Source organism: Monodon monoceros, unplaced genomic scaffold, assembly GCF_005190385.1.
Source record: "Monodon monoceros isolate NGI ecotype Baffin Bay Population unplaced genomic scaffold, NGI_Narwhal_1 Super_Scaffold_13, whole genome shotgun sequence".
NCBI lineage: Eukaryota > Metazoa > Chordata > Mammalia > Artiodactyla > Monodontidae > Monodon > Monodon monoceros.
The window spans coordinates 60,412,120-60,429,046 of NW_021703769.1; the positions used below are offsets into that span (position 1 = coordinate 60,412,120).

General features: G+C 51.9%; 1 pseudogene across 1 annotated transcript; it reads right to left on the bottom strand.

The window, feature by feature from the left end:
- Positions 1 to 12,907: 12,907 nt before the first annotated feature.
- LOC114894856 lies at positions 12,908 to 13,573 on the bottom strand (annotated as a pseudogene). Its single transcript, XR_003793342.1, has one exon. The product of XR_003793342.1 is annotated as a cytochrome c oxidase subunit 7C, mitochondrial pseudogene (transcript).
- Positions 13,574 to 16,927: the final 3,354 nt, after the last annotated feature.

Sequence of the window (16,927 nt, forward strand, 5' to 3'; positions counted from 1 at the left end):
TCATTCCAGTCACGTTTACTTGAAAAGAGGCTGGGCAGTCGAAGGGGACAAGTCATGTCTCAGTTATGTGGATCCTCTTTGGGCAAGAGGGGACACTTGTGGGATGATGTGGGGTTCTGGGAAAGGGATGCGGGGTGGGGGGGGCAGATTTCAGGAAGGGGGCGGGCTGTAGGGGGTTCTCCCTTACTGTTGGAACCTCATGTACTTTATGGAGGGGGAGGAGCTTATGGGAGGAACGGGTGTCAGCACAAGAGGCCAGATCTTTGCCAGGTGGAGAGGGTACCCTCATGCCCCAGCCCCCAATTTCCAGCCTATCTCCCAGAGCCTGGGACCATGAAAGCAGCAACAGAGGGACTTTGGAATGGGGAAGGGGAAGCACAACTTTATGTTTTGGCCTTAAGGTGGGTTGGTATTTTGGGGAGTTCTTGGGAACAGAGCATGTCCATCCAATTTCAGACCCGGGGCTTCTGAGGGACTCCAGTCATCCCAGAGGAGGTTAGGGGCCGCCAAGGGGTGAGCGGCCAGGTGTGGAAGCCAGACTTGGTGCAGCTCCAACTTCTACTGTTTGTTCATAGCGGGTAGGGAGGAGTGAGAAAAATCGGAGGAAGGGCTAAAAGCGCCGGCTGGCACTGTCACTGAGTGTTCCGAAAGTGGGGGGGGGCGGATCTGGGGCCGAGTCGGAATCTTAAGTAGATGCGTCCCCATTCAGACACCCCCGGCTGAGGGATCCCTGGAGCGCATGTGGAGGAATCCTGTCCGCCCCCCAGGAGGGAGGCCCAGCCTAGGCTCCCTCATCCGGGCCACCGGGGTATTGGAAGTGGGGAATCTCCCCTCTTCCCCGTCCCCGCCCCACCCCCCCGAGTTTGGAGAACCCCAGGCTCTGCCCCCATAGGTCGAGGCTGACGTCGCCGCCGCATTTCTAGGAATGCCCCTATCCGCTGACTATATTTGGCGAGGGTTTCTAGGAAGCCCCCCCCCCCCCGCCGCCCCGCCCGGCCCCGCCCGGCCCCGCCGCAGCCCCCGCCCCGGGCAGGCGGTCGCGCTTGTCTTCCAGGCTCTCACCCTCTCTCCCCGGCCGGGGAGGAGCCGCCCCGCCGCTTGGGCCGCCGCTGCCGCCTCCCCAGCGCGGCCAACCCCGGGCCGGCCCAGCCCCCGCCCCGGGCCGGCCATAGGGCGTGGGGGGGTGGGGAGCGGGGGAGGGTGGGGGCCGGGCCGGGGGCGCGGCTTTGTGGCGGCAGCGGACCTTGGAGGCCGGGTGCAGCCCCGTCGGCTCCGCGCTCTCGGCAGAAAAGGCTTTTATACGCCCCCTGCCCATCACTTGGATCTGATCTGAGTAAGGGGGGGATTTTTTTCTGGAAGTACCCCCCCCACCCACGGTGAAGGATTTGAGGCTGGGCTCCAATCAAGGAGGAGGCTGGGCGCCCCCCACCCCGCGCACGCCTCCCGGGAGCCCTGGAAGGCGCAGCCCCGGGGGACCCCTGCACCCCCAGAGGAGGCAGCGGCGGTGAGTCTCCCCCTTTTTCCTGCAAGGTACCCCTCCCCCGGGCCAGGGGGCCGCGGCAGGTGGGTGCCCAGGCCCCCGGGACAGAAGGGGGTGCGAGGTGGCTGCCTGGGGGGGTGGGTGGCGACACGAGCCGGGAGGGAGGTGGCGGCGGGGGGGGGGAAAACGCGCGGCTCTCCCGGGACCCGGCGCTAGACGCTTGCCTGGGAGGGAAGCCGCCGCCGCTGCCGACCCCGAGGCAGCGGGATTGGGCTCCCTCCCCCCCTCACCCCTCCCTGGCTCCCGAGAGGGGCGTGTTAGGCGTGGAGGTGGGATGGGGGCGAGGCAGCCCCCCACCTCCCTAAAGCCGGGGCTTGGAAATTAACGAGGCGGGTTGAAAGCCTACCACCCCGCCCCCACCCCGGAAAGCCGGTTCGGGAAACTGACTCGCTGCGTGACCCCGATATCAGTGCCGCGCGGAGAGCAGGCCGCCCTGCTCGCGCGTCCGCGCCCGCCGCACCTCGTCGTCACTCCACGTGCGCCTGGGCCGCGCTGGCACGGGCAGGGGGGCCAGCGCCAGCCTCCGGGGGCTGGGCCCTGGGGACGTCCGGAAAAGACGGGAGCACAGTCCCCAGAGAGTTACCACCTCCCCGAAGTAAAGTTGGCTGCCCCCTCCCTCCGAGGAGTAGGCGGCCATAGCACGTTGGCTGTAGCTTTCGCTGGACAGGAGTTAATAAAAATTAAAAAAAAATCTAGGTTCCGAGGTGCGGATCGGGGTGTCAGGGCCCGAGACCACACCAAGTTGCTCTGGCAAAAGTTAGGAGAAAAAAAGGAAAAGGCATTTTTGATTTGGGGCTGGGGGGGAGTGGCGTTTCTGGTTTCTCCTGCTTCCAAGCCCCACCGTGGGGAGCGTTGGAATGTGCCGCTCAGATCCTCTGAGGACACATCCATATTTATAATTTATTTTTAGGAGAAGTTGTGAAAAAGGGAGGGGGTTTAAAATGGGGAGAAAAGGTGTGTGTATCGGAGTGGCCTTTCCAGAACCCAGAGGCTAATTGAGCTATTAAGATGGAAATCACTTCCTCCAGTCTGGGCAAGCTGCAAATTTGACTTTAATAAGACAATTAAGGGCACAAATAACTAAACTTTAGCTGGATTTGGGAAGGGGTGGGGGTGGGGCACTGCAGGAGGCCCCTCAGGCACTCCTTTTGCGCTCCCCTAAGGGCCATTTTGGACGCTCAGCGTCTTCCCTGGGAAGATGTCAGGCCCAGCTATGGGTCTGGGGGCAAGGGAGGGAAAAGATACCCCCATGGGGCAGGCAAATACGCCCTCCGTCCCCACCATGCAACTCTGGCTTTTGGATGAGATGAACTGTCATCCCCATCGTTCCTGCAGGAAAACCCAGTAATGATTCCTTTAATTATCCAGGATTCTCCAAAATCCTGCCTCAAAGGCAGCCAGCCCCAGTGCTGTGAGCTGAGAAGGGGGACACCCTTCTGGAGAAAGGAGGTTTTGGAGGCTGTGGTCCCAGAATCGGGGTTTTGAGGGCGAGATGAGTTTATGTTTTATCCAACTGGCCCACAAAGTCCCGCTTTTGGGGTCATTATAAACGGCGAGGGATTCAGGCCTCAGCAGTCCCTGGAGGAAGGGGGCAGAGAGCTAGCTGCACTCCGAAGGTCGGTCAGAGGAAAGCGGGGAGGTTTGCTTCTTCTGGTAAAACTGAAAAGCTGTCTGGGGGATATTCTTATATATGTGTGTGTATGTGTTCTCAGTCTGTTGAACCTGCTGTTTTCAAGGGCCTTTCTTTGGGAGGCCAAGAAGGTATGAGAAGGCAAAAGTACTTTCCCCCACCCCGCCCCCCCCAGTGGTTTAATGAGATGTTTTAAACAGGATTTTAAGGGAATGAGTGACACATGGGTTGTGTCAAACCATTTGACACCCTCAAAAATCAAACATCACTGACATCGTGAATTGCAGTTACATTAGATTTGCTTGCTTGCTCCCACGTGGAATCGCAGTATTTCTCTGCAATTCTTTGCTTCGCTGATCTTAGTCATTTTATAAGAAACGCTGGATAATCTGTTGTCAGGGAATTCTCTAAGGCAAAGGTGGCGGAGGTACAAATGCCCCTCCCATTAACCTTATTAAGTTCTGTTAATTTACACACACACACACACACACACACACACACACACACACACACACACACCCCTACCCTCCAGTTGTAACCTATATAGACATCCACATACCTTAAGTTTATTTATTTGCAAACCTGGATTTCAATCAAGTGTTCGTGGCAGGGCATAGAGAAAAGTGAGCTGTACCTGAAAAACTCTGGAACACCAAGTCCCTGATAGAAGATTCGTGTTGAATAGACATGGCACATAGACACACTGGTGACATTCGTGTTCCCGGGGCCTTGGCAAAAAACAGTTCTTTACTTTTCAGAGTTCTTTCCCTTTGTTATGGGACGCGATGAAACAGCACAATTTTCAGGAGTCCACAATCCCAGCGTGGCTGGGCGATGGGAAATTGTCACGTTGTGAATTGCTGAATCGTCACCCCCATCGTAGCGCCAGAGAGCTGACTGTCAGGTCCTATTTGCTTTGCTAAATAAGGACATCTCACCAAATTAGCCTCTAATGATACTTCTACAAATAGGGTGTCTTACGTGAATTAACGAGACCGGAACACCAAATGTCGCACCAAGATACTGAGCTATAATCGTGGCGATGAAGCAGCATGTTAAAATTGCTGAATTGTCAAGTGTGGAAAATCAGAATTTAGTGCTGAATGTGAACCGGGGGCTGCTTTAATTCGAGCATTCGAAACAGCACAGCCCCTGCTTATACTCGGCCCTCTGCAAGGGTGCGTGTAATTATGAATACATTTAGCAAACTCCCCCTGCCTCTGAGTCTGGAAACAGGCAGAGTAGCATGGTGAAGAGACTGTAAGTCACTGCTTTGCAGTGAGAAGTGGTCACTAATTCAGCAAAGAATCACAGCTTCTTTTCATATTCTGACCACTGCTCCCCCCTGCCCCGCCCCGCCCCTAACCAATAAGAAAAAATAAAAGCTCAGCAGTGGAACTGCTGAATACATTTTGGCTTTTCTCCTTTTGCCCTTCTGTGTGAAATTTCACGAAGCAGTTGCTACTTTTCCCTCCAAGGAAGTGTGGATGGATTTCGAAAGAAAAAAAAAAAAAGCAAATTTGAATGTAAGTCTTAGCAATACACAATCCATAGCCGACTCTCACAGGGAAAAAAAATGTTTCAACAGAAAGAATATGGAATAGCTGGGGGGGTAAAATATTTAGGAGAGGGGCTGCAATGAAACTCCTACTTCCTTGAAAATAAAATGCGTTTCTGACCCAAACCAATGAAAGTTGGAAAAGTCCCTAAGGGAGCACTCCCTCTATTTCTTGCTTCCCAGCCTCCCACCCACTTATATTAAGAGCAGAAAGCAGATTCTTGCCAGATAAACGTACAGCTACCTTATAGAAGAGAAGCTCAGCCTCTTGTAATTGTGATATTGTAAATACAGCTATTTTAGGCATGAGGATAGAAATGGGTCTGATGAAAGTGAAGGCAAACTTGGTCCTTAGAACCGCTTGCCAGAAAGGGCATACCCAAACAAAATAATCCACTTTCTTTCTTGCCCAGCATCCCAAACTTGGGAAAATGTATCCCAAACTTGGGAAAATATAAAGTCCTTTTTGCTTCTTATATTTGGAACAAGGTGAAAGTAAACGCTGAAGAAAAACACCTACGCGAACGTGTTATAAAACGATCACAGACTTGAGGCCTAGTAGCCATGCAGGCTTTTCAGGCAAAAGGGTACATGTTGAAGAGAGTTTGGAAGGAGGGGACTTCGGGGTCCCTGTCACCCCAAGCCCCCCACACCTCCTCGGGGTCTCTTTCCAAAGCACCCAGTCCTCAGAGGCTGCTTTCCCAGCGTCCTCCATTGTAGGGGGGCGTGTGCAGATATTCACAAAGCTTTCAAGTTTCCGATTTTACATTTGAAGGAACCACAAAGCCAACTCCTTTCTCAGTGTCTCCGGAAAGGCTGCACCACTAGCATGAAAGGGAAGCACACCTAGAAAATGAAAACCGATGTTGGTGTCCCAAGAAAGCCATTGTCAAAAGGGACTGAGAAGAGGGAGGCAAATTTAGCCTTCGCTGGAGGATTTGGCCCAGGCGGGCAAAGGAGCCTTAAGGTAGCTGTGCAGTGTGGTGTGAAAGTTTTCTGAGAGACGTGCAGAAAACCAGGCTCTCTTGTTGGAATCATGCGTGAGATCAGTGCCCGGGTCTCTTGGCATCTCTGCCCAAAACAGCCTGGACCGCTGCCAGCCCAGGCCTGAACGTGGCCTTGGAGCCACCACCAGAGCCCAAACAAGCCCCAGACAGGTGCTGGGGGAGGGGGGTCTCTCCTCCTGGGGCCCTCAGGGCCCGCAGCATTTCTTGGCTAAAAGCAGGGAGCGGGGTGTGTGGGGGGGTGTTAGGCTCCCGAGAGCAGCCTCCCCAGAGACTCTTGACTGTCCCAGTTACCACGTGGCCTCCGGTGAGGGCAGAACCCAACTTTGCTAAGACCAGGCTAGCAGGTTCCAGAGCAGAGCTGTGCTTTTGCAGCCCGGGCTGAAGCTCTCTCTGCCCTCCAGCAACAGGGCTGCGATCCTGCCGTTTAGGGTGGGCCGAGGGGATGTGGCAGGGGGCCAGCCACAGAGCAGGGACACATCTAAGCTACCGTGCAGTCTACCCCCTGCAGGGGTGTGTGTGTGTGTGTGTGTGTGTGTGTTCGCCTGCCTTCTCCAGCCAGCGGCCTCCTGTCCACCTGGGGAGCTGAGCCCTCTTCTTTCAATCAGGGTGCAAGGAAAACCCGGGCCAGGGAGGTCAGGGCTGCAGCCTGGAAGTGGGGGAGAAGGCTTTGGCAGGCCATCAGAGGGCCTGGAGGGAAGGCCAGGGAGGTGGATGAGGGGACCTACATCTAAGCCACCCTGGGGGCCGGCAGAGAGAGAACTGTGTGGGCATTCCGGAATAAGACATGCAGGAGACAAGCCTTGGCACCGGGACTCATCCTCTGGGGGAAGTTGCACCCAGCCTGGAGTCAGCCAAGCCCACGGGCCTCCCGTTTGGCCTCAGTAACTGGACTCTAGGCCACCAAAAGGCCCCATGGGTTCCTGATTGTATCTTCGAATGGCATTAAAAGGTCCAGACCAGGCACTCGTAGGCCAGGCCATATTTAGCCTCAGGTTCACCCGGAGAATATTTTAGGTGCTGCTTGAAAGGCGAGATCTAGGCCTGGTTGCCGGCTGTCACATGGCAAGTGTAGAATCGCCCCCTCGCAGGTCTGGCCGAGGTGGCCGGGTGCTCACCAGCACAGATGCCCGGAGTCCCTGCCAGAGCTCCGGGGCCACGCGACAGGTGCCGAGGAGCCAGCGAGCGCCCAGGTCGCGGGTTCTGTGTTGGGAAGGCTTTTTGCCCCGTTTTTCACTCTGATGGCGATAAGGCCGCTTCCATTCACAGAACTCACAGAGGCTGTTTTCAGCCCCTCTCTTCCGCGATGGCCCAGTGCGATATGCCAGCTTGCTGAGTGAGCAGCCGTCTCCTCGGGTGTCAGCAGCAGTAGAGGTGTTAACCCTTTCAAAGCGGGCGGGGGGGGGGGCGGGTTGGCTTGGGGGAGGGCCTTGTCTGCAGAGACCTTGAAGGACACAAACCCTGGGGAGCCCCTGCCCTTGACTCCTTAATCAGTCGTTAGTGGCTGGACCTGAGAGTCGGCACCCTGGACCTTAGCTGTGATTTTCCCCCTTTGGCCCCATCAGTGATAACCACCAGGCTCCCCGACCCAAGCTCTCGCCCTTCACTTGTTCATACAGCCCTGGAAACAGCTGCTTGCTTTACAGATATTTTCATCCGGGTTTCCAAGTTGATAACTTTCCCACATTCCAGAGGAAGGAGGGATTGAAGGATCTGTGATTCACTTGGGTTATTAACGAGGGTTTGGAATAATCATTCGGGGTCTTGGAGAGATGGCACTGGCTCTTGAGAGTCACCTGGCCTTAGGGACTAATCCTCACCACCTGCTCTGGGTTCCAGATCCTGGTTTTCTGGGCACAGAGGAGGCGCCTCTATATTGAAGCCACTGTGTGGAGACACATTTAGCCAATTATCAGCCTTTCGGGAGCCTGGGTGGAGCCACCGCCTGTGCACCAGGAAAGCGTCGGCTTGTTTAAAGTTTGCTCTAACTTTGTACATTTTTTCCTTTTTAGTTTTGGCTCTTGGAGTTCCGAGAGCCACCACTTCCTGCCCAGCTGGTTCATTACCGCAGGGAAAATGAGGGACTTTTGGGGGCAGATGTGTTTCCATTCCGCTATCATAATGCCCCTAAAAATCCTTATTGCTCTTGCAGTATTCCTCGGGGGTCCCTGGGCCAGCTGTGGCAGCTGAGTTTCTCCAGCAACTAAAAGAAGAGACAAAGATGTTCCCCCAAACCTTCCTTTCTGGTCCCTGGTAGAGCTCCCCTCAACAGTGCTCAGAACTGGGTGCACCATGAAAAATGAAAAGATGCCATCCGCAGACACCAGTTCCTAAACATGCTCTTTGCCCTCCAGGGGCCAAATGTTGGAGATCAGGCTTGGGAAACAGGGCAGCTGAGGCTGCTGTCAGCATTTGCTCTGGGGGTTCATGGTGGGGGAGGTGGGGAAAGTGGGGAAGAAACAAGTGTTACCTGTTTGACAAGGCGATTCACATTCAGCCTGGGCCTTCCAGCAGGGCCTCTGGGATCCTCACCTTGGCAGGGGCTCTGGACAGTCCTGATTGGCTCACCAGCTCCCTGAGTCAGACCACTTCCCCACCTTCTGCCTCGGTTTCCTTCTCTGGCAAGGGAGGGGCAACACCCCATGCTCTGTTCTGAAAGGGTTCTCACCTGTACCTAGAGCGTTATCATGAGTTCAAGTGATTGACAAGCTCAGAAAGTGCTTTGAAAGTGGTGATGCCAAAGCATGAAACATGGAAGCTGTCAGTGCTGATACTTACTAATACACGCTTCATATGCTAAGACAGCTCGGACAGGAGCAGAGACTACAGCCCAGCAGTAAGCACAGGTTTCTAGAATCATGGAATCGGGCAGCCCCAGCCCTGCGACTCTTTCGCAGTGTCACCCCCCGGCAAGTGACTCAACCTCTCTGGGCCTCCATTTCCTCACGTAGGAAACCTATGTTTTGGAATAGAAGTTTCCCAAGTCTGATATGTACATGATTTTAAGTGGCACCTGGCTAGAGACGTAAATTATTCTAACAGGTATTTCTTTGTACAGCAGATTTCTACTTATGGCAAGCAGTTGGCTTTCAGTTTAGGGTAGGGGTAGAAGGGCTCTTTTTTACATCAATTTATGCAAGATAAAGAGGGTGAATTGCTTGAAAGAAAAATATTAAGCAAAGGAGAGTACGGGTGGCCTGAGGATGGGGCAGAACTCAACATGATACTTTCTAAAGTTTCAAAGTCTACCTCTTTTTTTTTTTTTTTTTTTTCTTTTTGGCTGCATGGCATGGCTTTTGGGATCTTAGTTCCCCGACCAGGGATTGAACCCAGCCCTCGGCAGTGAGACGTGGAGTCCTAACCACTGGATAGCCAGGGAATTCCCCATAGTCCACCTCTTAAGAAATCTTGTTTGTCTTAGGGATTTTCTGCACCCATGGAGTTGGTGTGGGGAGGGGTAGGTTGCCAATTCCAATCTGCAGGGGGCTCGACCTGTTACAACCTGGGGGTCACGTGTCTTCTCCCCCCACAAACTCCTGCCCTGCTCGCCAACACCAGTGAGACCCCTTGGATCTCTGCCCCTATGCCCACCCATAGCTCTGATTTGTCTTTTATTTTAAGATCCTGCTGCCCCAGCACCCTCCTTCCTGGCCGAGGCACCTCTTTAAGCCTCAGTTTTCTCAGTGAAATGGGGAGAATAATTAACCCCCTGTCTCAGAGCAGTGTGACGATCAGGGGTTAATGGGACTCAATTGAGCAGCTATGATGGTTCACACACAGGGCACGGCTCAGAAGGCAGTGGGCACCGGAGGCCCTGGGATGGGCAGGGGGCACAGCGGCACCCTTGGCCTGGAGGGGTATTCCTTGGACAGGCCACCCGGTGCCAGGCCTGGGCATCAGCTCCCCACCCACCGCCTGGGATGGGGAAACAGCAAGCACTGGGTCCCAGCCAGCAGGGGCGGGCTCTGGTTTCACTTTCTGCTGTGTCATGGGGTGGGGGGTGGCATCAGGGCCCAGCTGGCCAGCTGGGGCAGGCACCGAGAAGCTGGCAGACAGCTGTGGCCCAGCTGCCAGAGCACAACCCGTGCCCTCACCCTGCAGCCTGCCAGGATGGGGGCTGGGCCCTAGGGCACCCCTTAAATGCCTCTCACCCCCTTGCCTTGCACAGTGAGAGGACCCCAAGTGAGAAGAGCCAGGAGGGGATGAAATGGTTCCTCTAGCCACGAGATCGCCCCCAAACAAGTTCTTAAGGCCGCAGTCTTGAGGTTCTGGGAACTGCGGCTGTTGATTCTGGATCAGAGCACTCTGGCAGGATGCCTGCTTCCCACCTGCCTTCACTGGTGCATGTCTATTGAGGGCCCACTGTGTGCTCAGCACAGTGCCAGGTGCCAGAGGTACAGCAGGAAGCAAGACAGTGCCTGCCCTCATGGGGCTCCAAGTTGAGTCGCAGGGCACAGACAAAAGAGCAAGTAAACAGAGAAAAAGGGACATCCCTGGTGGCGCAGTGGTAAGAATCCACCTGTCGACGCAGGGGACAGGGGTTCAATCCCTGGTCTGGGAAGATCCCACATGCCGCGGAGCAACTGAGCCTGTGCGCCACAACTACTGAGCCCACGTGCCAGAACTACTGAGCCTGCGCACCTAGAGCCTGTGCTCCGCAACGAGAGAAGCCACCGCAATGAGAAGCCCGTGCACCGCAACGAAGAGTAGCCCCCGCTCACCGCAACTAGAGAAAGCTCACTTGCAGCAACAAAGACCCAATGCAGCCAAAAAATAAATTAATTAATTTTTTAAAAAAGAGAGAGAAAGAATCCCATCTTATGGGGACAGTTACACACTGTACGCCTTGTGGTAGCATCTCAGAGAAGGTACATGCATACATGCGTGTGTATGCAAGTGTGCCTGTCAGGGATGTGTCGACTCCTGGGACACGTAGTCGGTTGAGAACACAGACCCAGGGACCACATGTCCCATGTTTGAATCTGGATTTTTCCACTGACCGGTGTGAGATCACAGGCAAGTTCCCTCTTCTTTTTGGGCCTCAATTTCTCCATCTCTACATGATGGGGTTGTAATGAGGAAGAAATGAACATCCATAAAGAACTTAAGACAGTGTCTGGCATCAACCATCTGCTGTCTAAGTCTTAGCTATTATCTAAGAGTCATAAGTGTGCGCTCTTCTCCTAGGATGAAATGCAGCCATCACTGCAGGCTGAGAACAGCAGTGACATTGCGGAGCCTGCCCTCCCTGCTCAGCGCTGTACCTGCCTCATCTCACTTACTAGCCACAACCAGACCTCACATTGGCCTTAGCATCTCTGTTCACATGAGGAAATGGAGGCTCAGACAGGTGAAGAGATGTGTCCGATGGTTCCCAGCTGGAAAGCAGTTTGACCCCAGGCGCAGGGCCAGCTTCACAGCGTGGGCCCTGCATAGTTCAGTGCTCTGCTGTTGTCATCCTGAAATTTTGAATAATTTTCGAACAAGGTGCCCACGTTTTCATTTAGCAAATTACAGAGCCAGTCCTGCCCAGATCTGACCTACTCCAAAGCTGGCACTCTTAACTCCTACCATCCATCTATCATACAGCTGGCCCAGAGTGGTTTTCCAATTCATTGGTACAGTATTTAGTGTGGGACTGAAATCCTGGGGAGAATACAGGACTTATTATGGGGCCAAATTGCCCAGATGCCTATTTGATTGTCGCCCCCATCAGAAGGAAGGGGGGCAGTTGCCAAGGGCAGGGGGTGAATCATTCATTGCTGTATCCCTAGGGCCTGGCATGTATTAGCTACTCAGTTAATCACTGTGAAACAAAGCGAATGGATGGGAGGCTGCCGTATCTCCCAAACCAAACCCGATTTAAATAACACCGTCCAGGAAATCAGGTCATCAATGGTGGCTACCCTCAGCTGGCTTCTGGACAATCCCCTGAAGGGTGTGGAGACAAAGGTCTCTTCCCTACCCTGGCTGCAAACCTGGGCCGCAAACCTGCATGCCAATACCTCGTAGCAGATTACTGTTTAAACAGGTTCTGGTGGGGACCTCAGAGGCAACACAAGTGTTTAAAGACATGCAGGCCTGGATTCCTGAGCACCTGTTATTGGGGAAGATACCGAGCTCAGCCAAAAGAGTACTTGAGTTCTGGGCAGGTTCAAGTCCCAGCTGAGGATCAGGGGGTAACAGTTTCTTGGACTGCTAAATGAGAGAGTTTGGATTTGGGGGTTAAGGGTCCTCTTTTCCTCTGAAATTAGAGTTTTCTACACTCACACATTTCCAAATTTGCTCCCCCCAAAAAACTTAATGTAGCTTTACTAAGAAGCAAAGAATCCTCTCAAAAGCCTTTAAGATATTTATAACAATAATAAACGTGTTTTTGGCCAACTGTTTTCACAGGCTTGATCTCCATCACTTCACATAATTACCATACGAAGTAGGAGATACTGCCCTCATTTTCTAAATAACATCGTAACCACCAACATATATTGAGTGTTTTATATGAAGTAAGCACTTTACACGTATGAAGTCATTTTCATTGCACAAGCAACATATAAGGGAGGCACTGTTACTGCCTCTGGTTTCCTGATGAGGAAACAAGCTTAAAGAGAGGAACTGACTTGTCCAAGGTCACACACCCAGCATGTGATGAGCTGGAGTTCAAGCCTGGATCTTCCATGTCGGGTCAGCAAACCTTTTCTGGAAAGGGCCAGATACTAAATATTTTTAGACTTTGCAGACCATACAGTCCCTGTCACAGCTACTCCACTCTGCTGTTGTAACAAGAAGCCAACCAGAGACATTAAGTAAATGAATGGATGTGGCTGTGTGTTCCAGTAAAACTTTATTTAGAAAATCAGGAAGTGGGCTGATTTTGGCCCATAGGCTATAGTTTGCCCACCCTGTTCCAGACCCCAAAACCTGCAAGAACCTGGCCCTGGCAACGCTCTTCCTCACCCTCTCTCCCCACCTGTGAGGTGACTGAGTTACGTTTCAGAACAGAGACCAGTGGGGCTTGGGAGAAGTTGAGTTGGCCCCTCTTTCCTTGGGATTATGAAGCTCTTGGAATTTACAACTACTAGGACTTGTTACTGACTGCCATGATAGATCACCACGGGGACTTTAAAATCGTAACTTTAATAGCTGTCAAGTGAGTAACTTTTTTATGCCATAGTTTATTTACAAACATATCTAGGATGCTGAGTTCAAGAGTTTGATCCTTCTTCAGAGACTGCACACTTAAAATGCTCCTCTTCGTATCTGTCTCATGGATTATTTTTTAAGCAGTTGGTGTCTTACTATATAGAAAGGTGCAGCAAATCCAGACCCAAAGTACAAAGTCATCATAGCTAGTAACCGCCACTTGTTTTCCACTGAAAATGGTAAATTCTTCCCTGGACCCTCCTCACAGTGGCTCCTACAGACCACAGAGGTTGTGAACCTCCGGATGCTTTGTCCCAACATAGCGCTGTTGGAAGCCCTGCGAAAAGCTCACAAACCGAAGGCAGAAGAAATGGAGGCAGCACACCTCGTGCTCCTTTCCTCACGACCTTGTTCCCCTGCGTGCAAGGACTGAAAGGGAAGTGAGTAACTTAAAGAGCAAAGTGTTTAGGAAAATACCTCTATGGGGCACTTTGGCTGTGGAAGGAACTTCTCTTTGGGGAAGGCACTTCTCTGTAGTTGGTGGCAATGGCAAAAGAGTGAAAAATGTCTTAAGGCAGAAGAAGGTAACGGGAAGGGGAGATGGAAAGGGGTGTGTGTGTGTGTGTGTGCACACGCACACGCGTGCAGAGAGAGGGTGGAGGAGGGAGAGATTTCCCAAAGGCAGGAGGCTGGAGCCTAAGGATTCCTGGCGGGAGAAGGGGGTCGGGGGGAGGACATGACTTTCTCCCCCAACAGTTTTATTGAGATATAATTCATTTACCATGTAATTCACCCATTTCAAGGGCACAACTCAATGGCTTTGAGTATATTCACAGAGTTGTGCGACCATCATCACAGTCAATTTTAAAACAGTCCTATCCGCTCAGAAAGAAACCCCCATACCCTTTAACAGTCACCCCCCACCCCAATCTTCCAGTCCCTCCCCCAGCCCCCACCCCTAAACAATCACTAATCTACTTTCTGTCTCTGTAGATTTGCCTGTTCTGCATATTTCCTACCAATGGAATCATACAGTATGTGATCCTTTGTTACTGGCTTCTTTCACTCAGCATTTGTGTCCTCAAGCTTCATCCATGCTGGGCTTCCCTAGTGGCACAGTGGTTAAGAATCTGCCTGACAATGTAGGTGACATGGTTTTGAGCCCTGGTCCGGGAAGATCCCACGTGCCGTGGAGCAACTAAGCCTGTCACCACAGCTACTGAGCTTGCGCTGTAGAGCCAGCGAGCCACAACTACTGAGCCCGCGTGTCACAACTACTGAAGCTCACGCGCCTAGAGCCTGTGCTCCGCAACAAGAAAAGCCACCGCAAGGAAGAGTAGCCCCCACTCGCCACAACTAGAGAAAGCCCGCACTCAGCAACAAAGACCCAATGCAGCCAAAAATAAATAAATTTTTAAAAAAATTTTTAAAAAGGTTCATCCATGCTGTAGCCCATATCAGAACTTCATTCCTTTTTATGACAGATAACATCCATATTTTATTTATCCAGTTGTCAGTTGATAGACATTTGGCAGTTATGCATAATTCAGCTCTGAATATTCATGTGTTTTTGTGTGGACGTATGTTTTCATTTCTTTGGAGTAATATATCTAGAGTAGAATTGCTGGGTCATACGGCAACTCCATTTTAACATTTTGAGGACCTGCCGGAGGCACATCATATAGTGCCTTTTTCAACTTTGTATTATGGAAGTTTCCTACCATACTGAAAATGAGAAAGCACCCTGTACCCATCATCCAGGTTCAACAACAATCAACCTTTTGCCAGTCTTGTTTCACCTGCCTTCCCTCCGCCATTGTTCCCCACTGAGTAGTTTGAAGCCAGTCCATACACTGCACTTTATGCCGTTAACTTGGCTGAGAGGTCAACATTTCCTTTCATCCCAAACCTTCAGGCCAAGTCTCCTATACCCATATCCTTGTGTGGATGGAATTTGGGGACAGTGGAGGAATTGGGGCATAGTCTAGAGTGAGTCAGTGTGGGGTGGGAAAGGAATGCTCCTGAGTGAAGCAAGTCTAGCTACAGGATTTGCAAAATGAAAATGTGGAGCCCTTTGTTCAGAAATTACTAAGAAGTTCAAGATAACAACAGTAGAACATCAAACTTAACGTAGACCGTGTACAACAGCACAAGTCATGCGCCCATGAGGCCAGCAAAAGGGCGCCCGAGCAGAACTGAGAACTGATTGATTGGCTGCAGGAATTTTGAGCTTTGGGTGCCTAGGAGAGACACAAGCATCCCTCACCCCCAATCTCTGGAAAGGAGAGTTGGGTCTCTCATGGCATGTGGGACAGCGTTTAAGTCCGTTCCATTGGAATCTCCAAAAATAAGATGACCCCAGCTGACATGTGGGTTATAAGTACTTTTTTAAAATAGCCATTTGTCTTAAGCCTTCTTCCCTAAGAACCTGCGGTTGTTTTATTTGGCCACACCAGTTTGTCCTGGACTCTGAGTGTACCGTGATATCACGGCAAATGACAGGGCTGCAGGACAGAGGCCTGCTGGTGAGCAAGCAATCCAGAGCAGTAGCAGGACCAGGGATACCCATTAGAGGCAGGTGGCCATGGCAGACACTGGCAACCATCATGGCACCCAATCCCTCCCAGCTCAGATAGAGCTCCATTATCCTTCTCAAAGGACAGCCTCCACCAAGCAAATGAACCTTATTTCTCGTGCTTATCTAGACTCTCAACCCAAGAATTCACCTAGAGATTCAGAGCCTGCAGTTTGTGTTGGGATGACACTGCAAGGATGCACTTAGACTAACGAAACCTTGTCATGAAGGGGAACGCAACATGACTGAGAAGGAGGGAGAGAGTGGAAGAGAGGGACTCACTGAAGAGAGCAGATAAGGACCTTGCAGCGCCTCCTGTTCTCTGTGGCATGTTCAATGAATGAGTGAACATTCATTCATTCGTTCAATTATTTGAGGACTTATACATAAGAGACTGAGTACACAGGCATGAGTAATATAGTAGTCAACACGACAGACACAGTTCCTACCCGTAGGGGCAGGAGAGGCAATCATAAACCAAAGAGGAAGAGAACATTTTACATTTGATTAAAATAATATAACAACGGCAAAAAAAACCCAACAACAGGTCTGAGTAAATTCGGCTGGCAGCTTTGGGGTTTATAGACAGTGGATCTTAAAGCAAAGCCCAACACAGGATTTTGGCAATTCTCAGCAGAGTGAATGTGGAAGCAGCACAACCAGGAGAAGGCTCTGGAGGAGGTACATGGCTCAGGGTTTTATTTTTGTTTTTTCACCTGCCAGCACTTTCTCCCCCCAACTTCCGTTAACGGACACGATGCCCAGTGGGAAGATGGCCGCTTACAGCACCCAAGCCTCAGCTATAGTAATTGGTCCAGGCATAGACACGTGACTCAAATACAACCAATCACAGCAGCCCACTTCTGAGCTGAGCTGCAGTGATTGGTCCAGGTGTGGTCATGTGACCCAAGCAGGGCCAATCCAGGATTACCCTAACTACAGCTGGTGAGAAGGCTGCTTTTCCCACCCCCTCTCCAGCATCCAGAGCTATCTGTGACCACAGAGACTGAGGCCAGTATGGAGGAAGGGAGAAATGAGGGTTGGGATGGGGGTATGGGGTGGAGAGAGAGACTGGCGCTGCGTTCTGTCCCTGGATCCAAGAGCAACTCAGCCTCTTTTGTTCTTCATCATAGCTACCTGAGATCAGCTCTGGTTTCCGTATGGTCCAAAGCATCCCAATTCAGGACTTGGGAACTGTTTTTCCCTCTTCACGGATTGTGTGAATCTAAAAGGGGTAGGCTATCCTCCGAGCTCATTCTCCCCTAGGTTTGCCTGCTGTACTTGGGAATGAGAGATTCCCCAGACACATCTCCATGCTCCCCCGCTCCAATTAATCTACCACTGAATCAGAGCTAAACACTTATTCTTGGACTTCAAGTTCTGCCTTCTTCCTGCTTGCTTGCTTCTCTCCGACCTCATTCCCAACATACACCCACCTCCCCTTCCCACCCTGCTCTCCACCAAGGATGGAGCCTGCAGC